The 15787-nt window shown below is 38.1% G+C and overlaps 1 long non-coding RNA gene across 1 annotated transcript in view; it reads left to right on the top strand.

The window, feature by feature from the left end:
• Window positions 1-15787, top strand: part of LOC135164607 (uncharacterized) — a 30856-nt gene that overhangs the window by 1865 nt on the left and 13204 nt on the right. The gene's annotated exons all lie outside the window — the stretch shown is intronic.

The raw sequence follows: 15787 nt of genomic DNA, 5'->3' as shown, positions 1-15787 counted from the left end.
TGAGTTCATGAGTATATTGAAGCCACACTTAAAATTTTTTTTCTTTTTCTTGTGTATTACCGGTGACCGGTGGCCCCCACCGCCCTGGAGAGCAGTATCCTATTAGCCGCAAAAAAACGATTTTTGAACAAAAAAACTTATAGAATCGTTTGTACTTCGTTAGCAGGTGATTGTACCTTCGTTTTTAACGTTTAAGAGTAGATTATTCTTCTTTAATTCATTAATCAAAATAATGCGTGAAGTTAGCCGACGAAATTTTGAAAAATCAATTATTTTGAGTTTTTTTTTTTCATTCGATTCTAAATTGTATGTAGAATCCGCCTCTATAATTATTATCGTTTAAGAGTCCATATTTTTTTATGAATCATATATTTTTATCAATACCATTTGACATATGCTCCCCCCTCCCCCCTTGAACTATATTAGCTGAGAAAGGTTAGAAAAATAGAGTATCTCGATTTTTTTCTTACTATTAATGGCAAATCGTTTGTAGAATGTATATATCAGTTTTTTATCGTTTAAGAGCGAATTTTCTCCTCATTTCAAAAAAACCTTCAAACGATTATAATTATAGAGGCGGATTCTACAAACAATTTAGAATCGAATGAAAAAAAAAAACTCACAATAATTGATTTTTCAAAATTTCCTTCGTTAAAAACGAAGGTACAATCACCTGCTAACGAAGTACAAACGATTCTATAAGTTTTTTTGTTCAAAAATCGTTTTTTTGCGGCTAATAGGATACTGCTCTCCAGGGCGGTGGGGGCCACCGGTGACCGGTGGCGCGCCCAATAGTTAAAATACGTAATTGGGGTAAACATTGATACTTACAAATTTCTAAATAATACCATTGTTTCTGTAATGCTTCGAAGAAATTAATGCCGTACAGAACCTATTAAAAAACTCGTTGCCCTCCGGGAGTGCAGGCAGAAGTGAAAACTTGAACTTATGGCGCGGTGGGCACTTTTTTGGGTGAGCATTTTTAGCTGCACTCGCGACATGAGAAATTGTACATAACAAATCAAGTTTATCAAAGCAATGTGGGCCCTTTTTGAATGGACATGATGTATAATAATATAGAAAATATATTCGAAGGAAGTGGTTTTATTTAAATGAGTAAATATTAGTAAATAGTAAATACAAATTTTATCAATTCTCATCCATAATTTCAACAACTCTTACATCATCATTATCGCCAATCTCATCAAATTCTAAAACTGAAACAATAGGTCTATGGCAACTAAAGTGTGAAATGAACAATTTTGATTTAAATCTATTTATATTTCTTGTGAATACTGCATCACTAGTAGTTTCGTATTTTTTTGTGCTAAGATTGCGATCATTGGACATCGATAAATGAAATTCTTCATATAAAACCGCATCCATTTTCAAGACAAATCTATAATCAAAAATAAAAATGTAGATTTTTTTAAAACTATAATCGTAGTATATATATTTTTTCCGACCATCCGGATTTCCGATCGTCGATTCACGTCCCTAGTGAAATTCTCTACTAAATTCAGTATTTTTTCGATTTTTTGGGTTTTCCTACTTTTCCGGCGTTTCCATAATTTTTAGCGATTTTCCGATCGTCGATTCAAGTCCCTAGTGAAATTCTGAACTAAATTGATGATACCTTCGATTTTTCGGGTTTTCCTACTTTTTCGGTTTTCCCATTATTTTTAGCGATTTTCCGACCATCGAATCACGTCCCTAGTAAAATTCTCTAATAAAACGAATATATTTTCGATTTTTCAGGTTTTCTTACTTTTCCGGCTTTCCGATAATTTTTAATTCTTAGCTGAAATGAGCATACTGATAATTTTCCTAATTCCCCAAAATTTCGAGATTTTCTGTATTTTTGTAGAAATTTATCAACTTCAAACTTTACATGCAGCGCCTTTTTAAACGCTAGCGCCAAACTTGTATTCTTTTAATGTAACTGTTGCTAAAACAGGAAGTTGTTTCCCTAGTGGAAGAAAGAAACAACTCATATATACCTATGCGTATACTAATGGCAGTGATGCCTGTTTAGAATTAAGATAAACTCGGGCGGTTTCAACGAAAAATAATTATCGGAAAACTCTGGCAACGATCGTGACCTGTCGGTCAACGGTCACCAGCCGAAATCTATCACCCATCTTTGAAAAATCACCCCACTCACCTAGAGTCTATCATCGACCTTCACCGCGAAAAGTTCACTATCGAAACTCACCGTGAAATCAACTATTTGTACATCAACAGAATTCAACTAAATTGTACATCAACATAATTTAACCGTACATCAACTAATCAACTTGTAAAGACTGTAATAACTCGCATTGAAATTGACCACGCGTTTTAATAAATTAACAAATCGTTGTGTGTGATAATTTCCGCGAGTTAAATTCTTTACACGATCAACCAGTTTCGCTGAAATCTCCGGATCCACCCTACTCAAATGTTCCCTCAACAAACAATGCCAGACGGGGGCAAAAATCCCACACGTGGGGGTTTCATGCGCAACTCCCTCGCGCAACTACTGCTGCGGAGTGAGGCAGTGGGAGACGTGTGGGTCCCGCATCTGGCATCACTGTAAAATTTCATCTGTCGCGAGTTCACGATAAAATGCTCACCCACAAAAGTGCCCAACGCGCCATAAGAAGTTTTTACTTCAAAAATAATTTTATTAATGCAAAGAAAATATATATATTATTTGTTCGCATAACGATGGGTTACATTAAAACATGGTAGGCAAAGGAATGGTGAATCAGAACAATCGGCACAATACGTCGCCACTTTTTTAGTAGTATTTTTGGCTCTCGTTTTTCCTAGTTGTTTTGAATTTTGATGTTATTTTGATTCAATTTTGATTATCAATTTGTGCCGAAACAAATTAGTCGGAAAAACGGTATTCAGCGCCTTGGGGGTCACCGGTGACCCCCACCACGAAAAGTGCATAAAACATGTTAGTGCAACTTACTTTATCCATTGTATATAAAATTTCAATATAATATGCATCGCATAATGAAAAATACATGTTGGCGCCTCGGCCAAATCATGTAAAATTTGCGCGGCAGCCAACGTGTTAATATCGAATTTTTACACCACATGTAAATAAATGTGTATTAAATAACGTTACCATTTTCTGTAAGAAATTCGTAATGCTTCATTTTTTCATTAGGCTATATTTCGTTCCTGTAATAATATCATCTTCTATGCATAGTACTTGTACACACACGATGTTTCACATCTGCCAGGCGTCCCATGACGGCTTACATTTTGTTTATTGCTGAAGTTATTTGTTGGGGTTGGTCGCCATCAGGCTTCTTAACGTTCCGTAGATAATAATAAAAATAGAATGTGATAACATTTTTCTTACCGCGTTTCCCTGATTTTGAGTGTGCAATTTGTTGATTCCTCACTTTTACCTTATTTTCTCTTCGCTATTGGAGGTGAAAGAAATTTCGTGTGTTTATTTTTTTAAAAAGTAGCTTTTAATTGGAAGCCAGGTTAATGAAAAATAGACGATTTAAGTACGAGCAGTTTTATTTTATGATTACGTGTCCACACTTCAAGAGCAGTCGTCGAACTGACAAACGATCTTGGAATCTCAAAAAGCAAAGCGTCATCATGGTTTCTTTCTTTCCGTGAACAAAGATTTCTTTATATTATTTAAAAAACATAAACTGCAGGTTTGGTCGTAAGACCACACAGACGGCCTCTCAGGAAATAATGATCTCATAGTATTAATATAAACTTATATACAGGGTGTCCCAGAATTGCACGTCCAGACTTTAAACTTAAGTTGGTGGTGAAGTTCCGGATCGAAAAGTCCTGAGCGACTTTTTGATCAGACGCACCCTCTTCAACTTATTCAGGGTTGAAGTTGGACGAATCAGGGGCGTGGAATACCCGGTCGCACGACGGTGAGGAAAACATACGAGTGTGGTGGTGTCCCCACCATACCGTACTACAGAAAGAGATGACAGCCGTCGGGGGGCAAGAGGAGGGGGAGGGAAATGAAAAAAATGAACACCCGCCCGCTACATAAAAATTATTTACTCCTCCCCTAATTAATATCAAGGGATGAAACCAAGGGCATTCGATGGAGGAATAAATTCCCCATCGATTGAGGCCCATTAAATCTCTTAATCTAATCGAAAAGGAGAAAAAAACAGCGTTGAAAATTACATCGCTGGAAAAAAAAACCCGGCGATTTAAGTTTCTAAAGCCCCATTGGCCCTGTATGAGATTTTCATTTTTTCTTTCAGCGAAGGAGAAAAAAAATGATCAATCGCTGATGATTTTTTTTTTTGTGGTGTTCATTTTTTTCATTTCCCTCCCCTTTCTCTTACCCGCCGCCGCCAGTCATCTTTTGCTGCCACCACAGGGGAGTAGTACGATATGGTGGGGACACCACCACACTCGAACGTTTTCCTCACCGTCGTACGACCGGGTATTCCACGCCCCTGATTCGTCCAACTTCAACCCTGAATAAATCGAAGAGGGTGCGTCTGATCAAAAAGTCGCTCAGGACTTTTCGATCCAGAATTTCACCCCCAACGTAAGTTTAAAGTCTGGACGTGCAATTCTGGGACACCTTGTAGGTCTGTAATGTGATCGTATTGCTTTTGTTCTTTTCAACAGAAAATATTTCTAAAGAAATCACCACCTTCATTTTTAAATAAAAGACTTTTTTAATTATCTATTTTGTAGTTTTACAATGGTGGAGAGCCTTTAGATAATGAGTTTAATTTGATTGATTTTTCATGCGTCGCAAGAATGCAAATGTCATATTACAATATTACTTAAAATGACTTACAGTTCCTTTTTCTTCATAGCGGTTATTAACACTAAAACTGGATAACGTCGATTGCTACATTTATTAAATTCTATTTCCGGATCAGTTTGTAGTTTGCAATAGTATTAGTCTGTTTTTTAATTAACCGTCCGAACTGTTCGAACACACACTTATTCCATAAGGCTTTTGGAATCGTGAAAGCCTAATTGGTTTCTACGCGTTACTTTTAGACCGTAAATGCGTATTTCGCGTTTCTGCAATACTAGAGAATCCGAAATTTTCACTAATTTTGGAGAGAGATTTTGACAACTCGAATTTCCGGTTTCATAGAATCGATCAATTTCCGACTCGCGATCGTCAGAATTTAGGAGACCACTCTCGAAATATACCTCACTGATTTCTATTGGGAGCAATATCGAAATTTGATTTAACTCGATTTCTATAAAAAATCTTGCCTTCAGAGATTTGAAGAACGTATAATTCTTTCAGTTTTCAACAAACGATTTTGAACCGATGCCCATGCCAGTTTCTATTGTCTTGCATGGGGCGTTGACTTTATGGGATTGGGGTGAGTGATTTGCAGTTCTGACGAACGTTCAACGTGGAACGATTGTTCACGTGATCAAATTTTCGTTGCTTCGTCTCCTGTATGTTGCGGATTTTTAGTCTCTTTTTAGCGTTTATAATAGCCTGTTGAGAAGATTGAAAAGCCAGAAAAACTCCATCAGCCCATGAGACCATAATGGCACTTGTCTATCAGTAAACGGTTAAGATATCAGTCAAGTTATTCTACGCTTACTCGGACTCTTAATTCCGGGAACTTGAATGCTAGCAGTGGCTTTGTCATCATATCTGCCAATTGATTACCTGTTGAAATGAACTTTAATTTGATAACATTTTTCTCGACTTGTTGCCGTGAGACGTGGTATTTAATGTCAACATGTTCAGATCGTTTGTGTCTAGTCGAATCATTTGCAACACCACTACAACCGGTATTATCCTCATGAATAACGATTGGATCAGAAATATAAACTGTAACACTACTTGGGAATGATTTCAACCAAAGTGGCTCCTTGACAGCTTCATACAAAGTCATGTACTCAGCCCCTGTTGATGAATTTGCTACTGAAGCTTGCTTCTTTGTATACCAACATATTGTACATTGCTCATGCAGTTTGAATAGATGAGTAGTAGTGCTTTTACGATATGTTTCTTCACCTACACCTTAGTTAGAATCTACATACCCAGTAAAAAGATTTTTAGAATTATTTCTCAAATAATTTAATTTAATCGAGATACGCGGTAGCGTATCAGCCAAGTATGCGTTTCATACGCGTTGATGGATTTTTCATAAAATAAATAGAGAACAAAAGTCAATCTTATTCTCTTCTGAGTGTTGAAAGACATTTTTATGGGTTCGAATTCTGAGAAGTGTGAGGTATGACATTTAGGCTTGTTTATAAGTATGAAGACAAAGTGGGATGAATAGGACTCTTTGAAAACATGTGATTGGAAGGTCCAGGGTGTTGTTTCCCTTTGTAGACCTGGTCAGTTTGTTTAAGAAATCGGTATAGAGTGGACGTGTTTTCCGAGCATAATTATTTGACTTGAATCATAAAGAATAAAATAGTTTAAATTACTTATTGAATTGTTCCCATTTCTTATAAACCATTTCCAATAGGTTATGGGCTCAGAGAACACAAAGCGCGAATTAGTTATATATTTAGTGTGAATAAGTGAAATATAATTAATTAGAGCAGTTTTATAAGTGACAGTTCATTAAGTGTGTTAGGGATTTGATGTTTGTAACCGGGTAGGGTGGATTGGAAGCGGAAGTGGAGAGATGATTTTCCAACTCGGGATGGTGACAAAAAACACGTTGATTATGCCGTAAGGCGATCCAATATAATTTAACCCAAATGTACACTATTTACACGTGATAACTTTCCAATAATGATGATGATGATAATTATACAATATTCGATGATAATGAACCAAAATTGATATAAGAAAAGATGAATCAATCCGATAAAAGCCACGATAGAAAAACCTGATGAGATCACGATATTTGATGCGATTTAGTTGATGGATGAACACGAAGTGAGGTATGTGGTCAGAGTAACCCCTCATGGCACCCGAGCCCACTCCCGAAATATTCCGATGGTGTCCGATCGACCCAGTGCCCTGGATCAGCCTTAATTTTATACAAAGTGATTAATAAAATTAACAGTGATGGCGGAAATTAATAATGGACAGAGTTTAAGCCGAGGCTGACAAAGTGTCCCTACTACTCTTAACAATGCCACAGGCATATGACGGACTCATCACTGCTCTACAGACAACCAGTGAAAATCAGTTGACTGTTGAATTTGTGAAAACAAGATTTTTAGACTATGAGATAAAAATCAAAGATAAAAGCCGTGCCAGTAGTGTTAAGGTGTTACAAGCTGTGAGTGTGAAACCCAGAGACAATAAGAGACAACACTTTGGGAAAGGGAATGCCACACCACGAAATTCCCCTTATGCGATGAACAGGTGAAACCCTAAAAACCGAAATTTTAAGGGAAAATGTTTTTATTGCGGTTTACCCGGACGCATGTTTACCCTTTCGAAAAGAAAAAGACAGAGAGCATATAAAACATCCGTTGTTTATTATACATTCAGACGTAGCAGGGCCGATCACTCCTCCTACGGTTGATGGCAGGAATTACTTCGTGTTATTTGTGGATCAGAAAACCCATTATTGTATGACTTATCTGCTAACATACAAATCTGAAGTGTTTTCAGCTTTTAAGGATTTTGTCGTTAAAAGTGAAAGTAATTTCAACGTAAAAGTAGTACATTTGTATAGCGATGATGGGCGTGAATATCTGTCAAGTGAGATGAAAGATTATTGCAGTAATCGAGGTATTAGTTACAATTTAACAGTCCCACGAAATCTTCAATTGAATGGTGTTTCAGAGCGTATGGTACAGACCATAAATAATAGGGCTAGGTCAATGCTAGTCGATGCGAAGTTGTCGCATGTGTTCTGGGGAGATGCAGTGTTGACTGCCACCTAGTTGATAAATAGGACCCCAACGAAAACTCTGAAGGAGAATAAAACTCCATATGAACTGTGGCACGGTAGGAAGCCTGAAATTAAATATCTTAGGATATTTGGTTTCACCGTTTACGTTCATAAAAAGACTAGAAAATTCAAATTCGAAGAAATGTCTTGGAAAGGGATTCTAGTCGGATATGAACCAAATGGCTACAGAATTTGGGACGTGGAAAATGAGAAGCATGTTGTTGTGAGGGACGTCATTGTAGACGAGACGGATTTCCCACACTCGAGGCCTGTAAAAGGGATAGAGGAGGATGAAGGGGCCCACAGTCGGGGTGCCCGGATAGAACATGATACGGAAAACATAACTGAGTACTTTGACTATGAATCAGTACCAGGAACGTCTCATATTTTAATATAATGAGGTATATTAAAATTAGTGAAGGAAAAGAAATTTCGCTTGACGGAATTTCAGAAATAAACAATGAGCGTGAAGCAACAACGGAGTCCTCATTTCATGATAAAATAATTGAGAAGCCCAGGAGAAGCGATCGAATAAAAGAACTTGCCTCTGTATCATATAGAGAACAATCTATTGACGAGTATATTTTGAGTGGTCAGTCCGTTGTATGTGAAATACCGTAATCGTATGCGGAGATACAAGAGAGAGAGGATAGAGTTCACTATCCTGGATAGAGTTCACCTTCTGGATTAGGAGGATATGATAGCGAAGATACACGTTACAATTCAGATAAACGAATTTCACGATCAGCCTACGTGGAAGATATAATTGCAATTAGAATCAGCTTCAATCCTGTTTTACATGCCCGGAAACTATTTCAACAATGGATAGTGGATAATTACATCAAGGTAGAAAGGGATCGTACAACTTACATAAAAAATAATCAAAAGAAACTCAGATGTGAAACATATCAGGGTCTGATAGATCATTTAGAGAGAATCGGAGGGAAAATAATATGAGAGTAGGTAAAATTGTGATATTACTATCAACGTTCATAGGTTCACCTCGAACTATGGCGCAAAACTACCAGGACGCCATGGCCATTGTAAGGAAATACGGTAACCTGATTTATTTATCACTGTGATATGCAATCCTCGATGGAGAGAAATAGTAGAGAATCGTGGCCCTGGAGAACAACCCTGCGACAGACCAGATATGGTTGCACGAGTTTTCGATCTCAAGAAACATTATTTGTTAGATCTGGTACTAATTGAAGAGATATTTGGACCAGTTCTAGCGTATGTTTACGTTATAGAATCCCAAAAGCATGGATTGCCACATATCCACATGTTAGTCAATTTGGGTAGAAATTATAGACTGACAACGTCAAGTATAGTAGATAAATTTATTAGTGCAGAAATTCCTGACAGGGATGAACAACCAGATTTATATAACATGGTGATGAAGAATATGATTCATGGCCCGTGTGGTGATTGGTGTTTGGTTGATAATAAATGTTCCAAACATTTTCCAAAAGCATTTCAGGAAAGAACAACTCTGGATGACAATCGTTATTCCTGTTATAGAAGAAGGGAGACAGATGAATATCATGAAAAACAAGATAGGTATATAGTAGACAGCAGATTTGTTGTACCTTACTGTCCACAAATTTCATTACAACTGAATTGTCATTGCAATGTAGAACTTGTATTTAATATTAGAGCTGTGAAATATTTTTACAAGGATATACACAAGTCACATGATGCAGCAGATGTTCTGATAGAAAAGGCGAACATAAATCAGACAATTGAACATTATGAAGTTAAACAGCATATTGAAAGCCGTTATGTGGGTCCTGTTGAAGCAGCTTGGCGACTCTTGCAGAAATAACTGCACGATAAAAGTCATGCTGTTATACGTTTGCCCATACATCTTCCCGATCAACAGAGTACAACAATTAATCCTGGGGGAGAAGACTGTGATTTGGAAGTTGTATTGGAAGAGCAGAATATGGTATTGGATTATTTTGCATTGAACACAAGAGATGCGAATGCTCGTAATTATTTATACATGGACATTCCCGAGCGATAAAAAAACAAAGTAATCATCAAATGATTGGTTGGAAGCTCAGGAAATTCAATTTCAAAACCATTGGAAGAATGTATTCTATTAATCCATCTCAAATAGAATTATTCCATCTCCGACTTTTATTATCAGGTGTGTGAATAAGTCGTTCCCGTTTTTTGTAAGAGATGCCGCCACCAATTCTGTGCGAGTATTCAATGGTTACATATGTCATAATCAAAGCTTATTCATCTGTCAACAATTCCACACTAACACATTAGGTGAAATTTTTTCGCATCATAAATTTTTGATATCGTGAAAATGTCGAAATTTGAGCCGAGTCGACGTCATTTGCGGGAAGTTTCACTTTATTGGTTCAATTTGAAGAAATCTGCTGCCGAGGCGCATCGATTGCTTCAGGAAGCTTATGGAGAAGGTTGTGTCGATGATTCAAGTGTTCGCGGATGGTTTCGACGCTTCAAAAGGGGTGATTTCGAGGTGGAAGACAAGGAGCGTTCCGGGCGGCCGCAAATTTTTGAAGATCAAGAATTGGCGACTTTGCTTAATGAAGATTCGTGTCAAACGCAAGAAGAACTTGCTGAAGCATTGGGAGTTGACCGAACAACCATTTCCAAGCGTTTGAAAGCCACACGACCGAGAACAACGGCCACAATGCTCCGACAGGCACGACAAAGTTATTTTGCAACATGACAATGCTCGCCCACATGTTGCACAGCCGGTGAAAACATACTTAGAAACGCTCAAATGGGAAGTCCTACCCTACCCGCCATATAGTCCAGACATTGCTCCGTCTGATTACCATCTCTTCAGATCGATGACGCATGGCCTGGCTGACCAGCACTTCCATTCCTACGAGGAAGCCAAAAAATGGGTGGATGACTGGATAGAGGCCAAACCGGTCGAATTTTTTTGCAACGGGATTCGTATGTTGCCAGAAAGATGGGAAAAAGTTGTAGCTAGCGATGGCCAATACTTTTAATAATTCATTTGTAACCATTTTTTCACAATAAAGGCTCAAAATTTGAAAAAAACGGGAAAGACTTATTCACACACCTGATATGTAATGTCAAAGGAGCTCGAAGTTTCGATGATTTGAGAACTGTCAATGGGAAATTATTGCCAACTTTCACAGAGGCCTGTTTGGAGAGGGGGCCGATACAAGATGACCATGAATGGCGAAGAGCAATGAAAGAAGGAGAGGTGTGGATGATGCATCAAGCATTGAGACAATTATTTGCTTGTATTTTAATCCATTGTCAACCATTGTATCCAGAAAAATTGTGGGATGAATTTAAAATCTCTCTGTCGGAAGATTTGAGAAAGAAAATGACGCCTGCTGTTGCAGAAAACCGTGCTGTAATTGAAATGGCAAGAATATTACAAGGAGAGGATAAAGACCTTTCCAGTTACAACACCATGCCGGAGATCTTCGATACAACTGAACAGGATGAAGAAATTGACCAAAAAAAAAAAAAAAAAAAAAATATATATCTGTTGACACCGGCGCGTTAACCAATTTCGCCACTGCGGTAAGCCAAATATGAAAATTTGCAAATCAACGGGGAATCGAACCCCGGTCGCTCAGGTGACAGGTTTAGTACAATCGTTGGTCACCAATTTGGCTGTTTTTATAAAATACCGCAGCTCGGATTTGAACCGAGAACTCCAGATTAGCAACGATTCGATAATGGTCAAGATACGTCCTAATAGTAACCCTGCTTTTTGAGCAATCCCGCGTTTCATATAATTAATAGTGCCACTCCATCTAACCCTCTGTAGACAAATTAAGATATATCTGTTGACACCGGCGCGTTAACCAATTTCGCCACTGCGGTACCCTTCAAAGTATTCTGGCAAGAGGGAATGAACTATATGAAAAGTTGAATGAAGAACAGAAAAATATCATGGATGAAATATTAACAAATATTAGAACCATAGAGGGAAACGACCGTTGTACATGCTTTTATATTAATGGACCAAGAGGATCGGGAAAAACTTTTATTTATGATACACTATGGCACTTGATAACAGGGGAAGGAAAGAAAGTGAAGACAATGGCATTGACTGGAATTGCAGCAACATTATTGCCAGACGGAAAATCTGTTCATAAAACGTTCGGCTTATCCGTACCGCTTTATCAAGATTCCACGTCAAGTATAAAATTAAATTCGAAAAAAGCTACACAACTGAAAGAAACAGACGTTTTCATATGGGATGAAGCGCCGATGTCTCCAAAATGGCGTTTGAGTGTGATTGATCGGTTATTAAAAGATATAATGGATAATGATATCGTTTTTGGCGGGAAAATGATTATCATGGCAGGAGATTTTCGTCAACTACTTCCAGTACTCGAAGGGGGAACACGTAGTGAAACCGTGAGTCTGTCGATAAAATATAGTCCTCTGTGGAACTTCTTCAAGAAGTTCACATTGAGAGAAAATATGAGAGCATTATCAACGGAAAAAGAATTCTCTAATTATTTAATTGAAATGGGAAATGGAACTTTGAGTGATGAACATGATCAAATAGACCTGCCAACAGAATTCCTAGCAGAAAGCAATGGAGATATTGTTTTGGAAACGTATGGAGAGCTCTTGAAACAGAAAAGATATAAAGCTGCTTCGAAATTCGCTATTCTTTCAGCACGGAATGAAGACGTCGATGAAATCAATCAACGAGTAGTGGACCTATTAGATATTGATACAGAGAGAATGTATACGAGCGTAGATAGTACAGAGAACTGTAATGAAGGTAATGAAGAAATTGATCAACATCATTTGCCGGAATATTTGAATACGTTGATGCCTAAATCATTCCCGCCTCATCAATTACGATTGAGAAACTTTAGTATTGTGATGCTGATTAGAAATTTGAATATCTGTTCCGTCGCGGAATAGTTCATCGTGTCGGAATAATTTAGATTTAAAAAAAAAGGGGAAATCCCCACAATTCTCCTTAAAGGTTTTTCCTGGAATTTATTTACTATAAACTTATATATATTTACTATAAACTTTTATTTTTATCTCTTCAAAATATCCCAATCTTAGTATCATAAAGGCCACATTTTCGAATAATCTGGCCTCTTAATGTGCTCTTTTCCTTTTAGACGAGAGAGTTTTCTAGCAATTACAACTTCGGACTATTTCCCAATTTCAAGAACTTTTTCGGTAATTGTACCCTCATTTAAATTTAGGAAATATTTGTAATTGCCTTTAAGGTAGGATCATTTATTACCTGATAGTACCCACTCACCCACTGACCGTTCCAACGTTATGACACCCTTCTCCTTCCCCTACACGATCACTACCTACTCCACCCTCAAAATAAACTGACAAATGACAATGTCCGTATATTTCCTTGACCAATTGAAATCCACCAATTTTTTTGCCCAGTCCACGTGAATTTCAAATCCACAACTCAACATTTTTCCTCAACAACTTCAGTACTCAATCTTCCTTGGCGATATCAACATCGCAGAGTATCAACTGTTCTTTCGTGAACAATTGTACATTGACATCGTGTCGTTATACCTAATTCTTTTAATCCCAACTCAGTTCACAGTCCAATCATTAATTATAAAGTAAAAAATATATAAAATAATCCTTTGTATAAAATAAAAGTGCGAAATATATTCATTGTTTGAAGTGAAGTGATATTCTTGATATTTGTTTGTTAATTTTGAACTATAGACATTCCAACAGTTTGTGAAAAATAAATATTTTTAAATCAAACTAAACAATATCCAACAGGCTCTTTGCAATGGAACGCGATTATTGATATTGGGAATGAAGAATAACGTTTTGAAATGTGAAATACTGACAGGAGACAAAAAAAATGAAATTATATTCATTCACAGAATTATTTTCATGTGTGAAAATAAGTATCTCATTGCTTTCACACGAAGACAATTCCCAATCAAATTGGCTTTTGCTATGACCATTAATGAATCTCAAGGTCAAACATTTGATCGTATCGCTATAGATTTGAGGAAGAAAGTCCTCATTCACGGACAATTTGTAACGAGATTTTTCCTCAGGGTTGGGAAAAACCCGTTAACTGCCCTTTCCCATGGATTCGCAAGCAACATTTGTTGGGCGCCAGCCGTTCTCTTTACCTGGGAACGGCAAACCGGGGTCTCAATAACTAATTCTCAAAAAGAAAAACAAAACATACGAAACGAAAAACGTATAGCTTTGCTTACGAATCCAAGGGAAGACCTTGCATACCCGCGCTGCTCAGGGGGTAGGTTGTGGAGAGAGGGCGTAGTCCGGATGGAGGTGGTTCGTCGGGCTTTAATCCATGAAAGAAAATAACGCAACCCTAAGAACTTGGAAGAAATATATTTAATTATTGCCTTTTGGTATTATTTCAATTAATTCTAATACACTATCTTATTAAATAATCATGAACAGAAACAAAACAAAATATTATCATTTGAAAGAATCTTAAATAACCATAAATGACAACATCATAAACCCTTTTAAATACCTACGAGTCCGCCGAGAGAGATAATACGAAAGACGAGGCTCGAAATTCCTAATTCTTTGGTCTAATTAATCCTTTGAATTATTTTCTCTCTGAATCAGTCAGAGCAAATCCCTACTTTTACCGGTTTTCCCGTGGTTCTCGAATTACGCTCGCATACGGCCTATTTTTCGAATTAAAATGATCATCTAATCCCTATAAGCGAAACGGATCTCGCGAAAGTCTCCTACACCAATGGGGAGGCATCCATAATTCCTTAAGTTCCTCTAAATTATTTCGCAGGAATAAAGATTCTCGTGGTGGTTCCTTATGGGTACCACTCACGCATCACAATCACCTTCCTGAGTGATCACCTCACACTTGGTCAGCCCTGATCACTCTCACTCGATACGTACTCTTCGGTGGTCTAGACCCGACTCTATTCTTCTCCTATCAAAATCCCTACCGCGGGTTTCATATTGTAAAATCGAACTGAAAATTATTCTCAAAATCTGTGCCGTCCGGCACCATTGTCTTGAGCGATTCCCTCTCCGCCACCCCTTGTCAAGGGTGACGGCATGGTCCCTCTCCGCTGCCCTCGCCCAGGGAAGCGGCATGTTTCTATATGCACAGAACCTTATCTTCTAAAAATAACATACATTGATATTTTGTGGCGCCGAGATGAGGAACTAATTAAATAAAAACTAGAGATTCGCTTTTTGTGTTAAATACTGAACTCTCACCTGTGGCTCGTTACCCACGTTTTCTGCTGTGGACCGGCGACGACCGTTGAAAATCCACCGGATCGCTTTCCTCACCCTATTCCTCGAACCAAACTCGCTGCTACTGGTCTCCAGGGTGCCGTCTTGAAATGGTACCGCGTCGTCGGGAAATTTCACTAACTTATTTTCACCTTTAATTTTTCTTTATCGGGATCTCAATATCCGGCGTCCGTCTCACGTGTTTCCGCACAATGGAATAATCACGATGAGCGACTCGCGGTCGTGCTCGGCATTAACGGCGCTGGTGCCTCCGTGTCAACCCGAGGCACGTGTGCCAACCGCATTCAAAATTTGAATTGGAGGTTTTTCGCCCTCCTATTATTTCTCGATCGGGAGATGATTTTCCGGTTATAATTTCCTTTCTCTCTTTGAACGGTCTACCCACGGAACGCGATAAGATCCTTTTGGTTGTTTTGTCGAGGATCAGAGGAAAGTGGGAACGTCTCTCTCTCTCTCTCTCTCTCTCTCTCTCTCTCTCTCTCTCTCTCTCTCTCTCTCTCTCTCTCTCTCTCTCTCTCTCTCTCTCTCTCTCTCTCTCTCTCTCTCTCTCTCTCTCTCTCTCTCTCTCTCTCTCTCTCTCTCTCTCTCTCTCTCTCATCTCTCTCTCTCTCTCTCTCTCTCTCTCTCTCTCTCTCTCTCTCTCTCTCTCTATATCACACGTGAGT

Source organism: Diachasmimorpha longicaudata, chromosome 7, assembly GCF_034640455.1.
Source record: "Diachasmimorpha longicaudata isolate KC_UGA_2023 chromosome 7, iyDiaLong2, whole genome shotgun sequence".
Classification (NCBI taxonomy): Eukaryota; Metazoa; Arthropoda; class Insecta; order Hymenoptera; family Braconidae; genus Diachasmimorpha; species Diachasmimorpha longicaudata.
The sequence above is the reverse complement of the archived record's forward strand: the minus strand, read 5'-3'. Positions and strand labels throughout refer to the sequence as shown.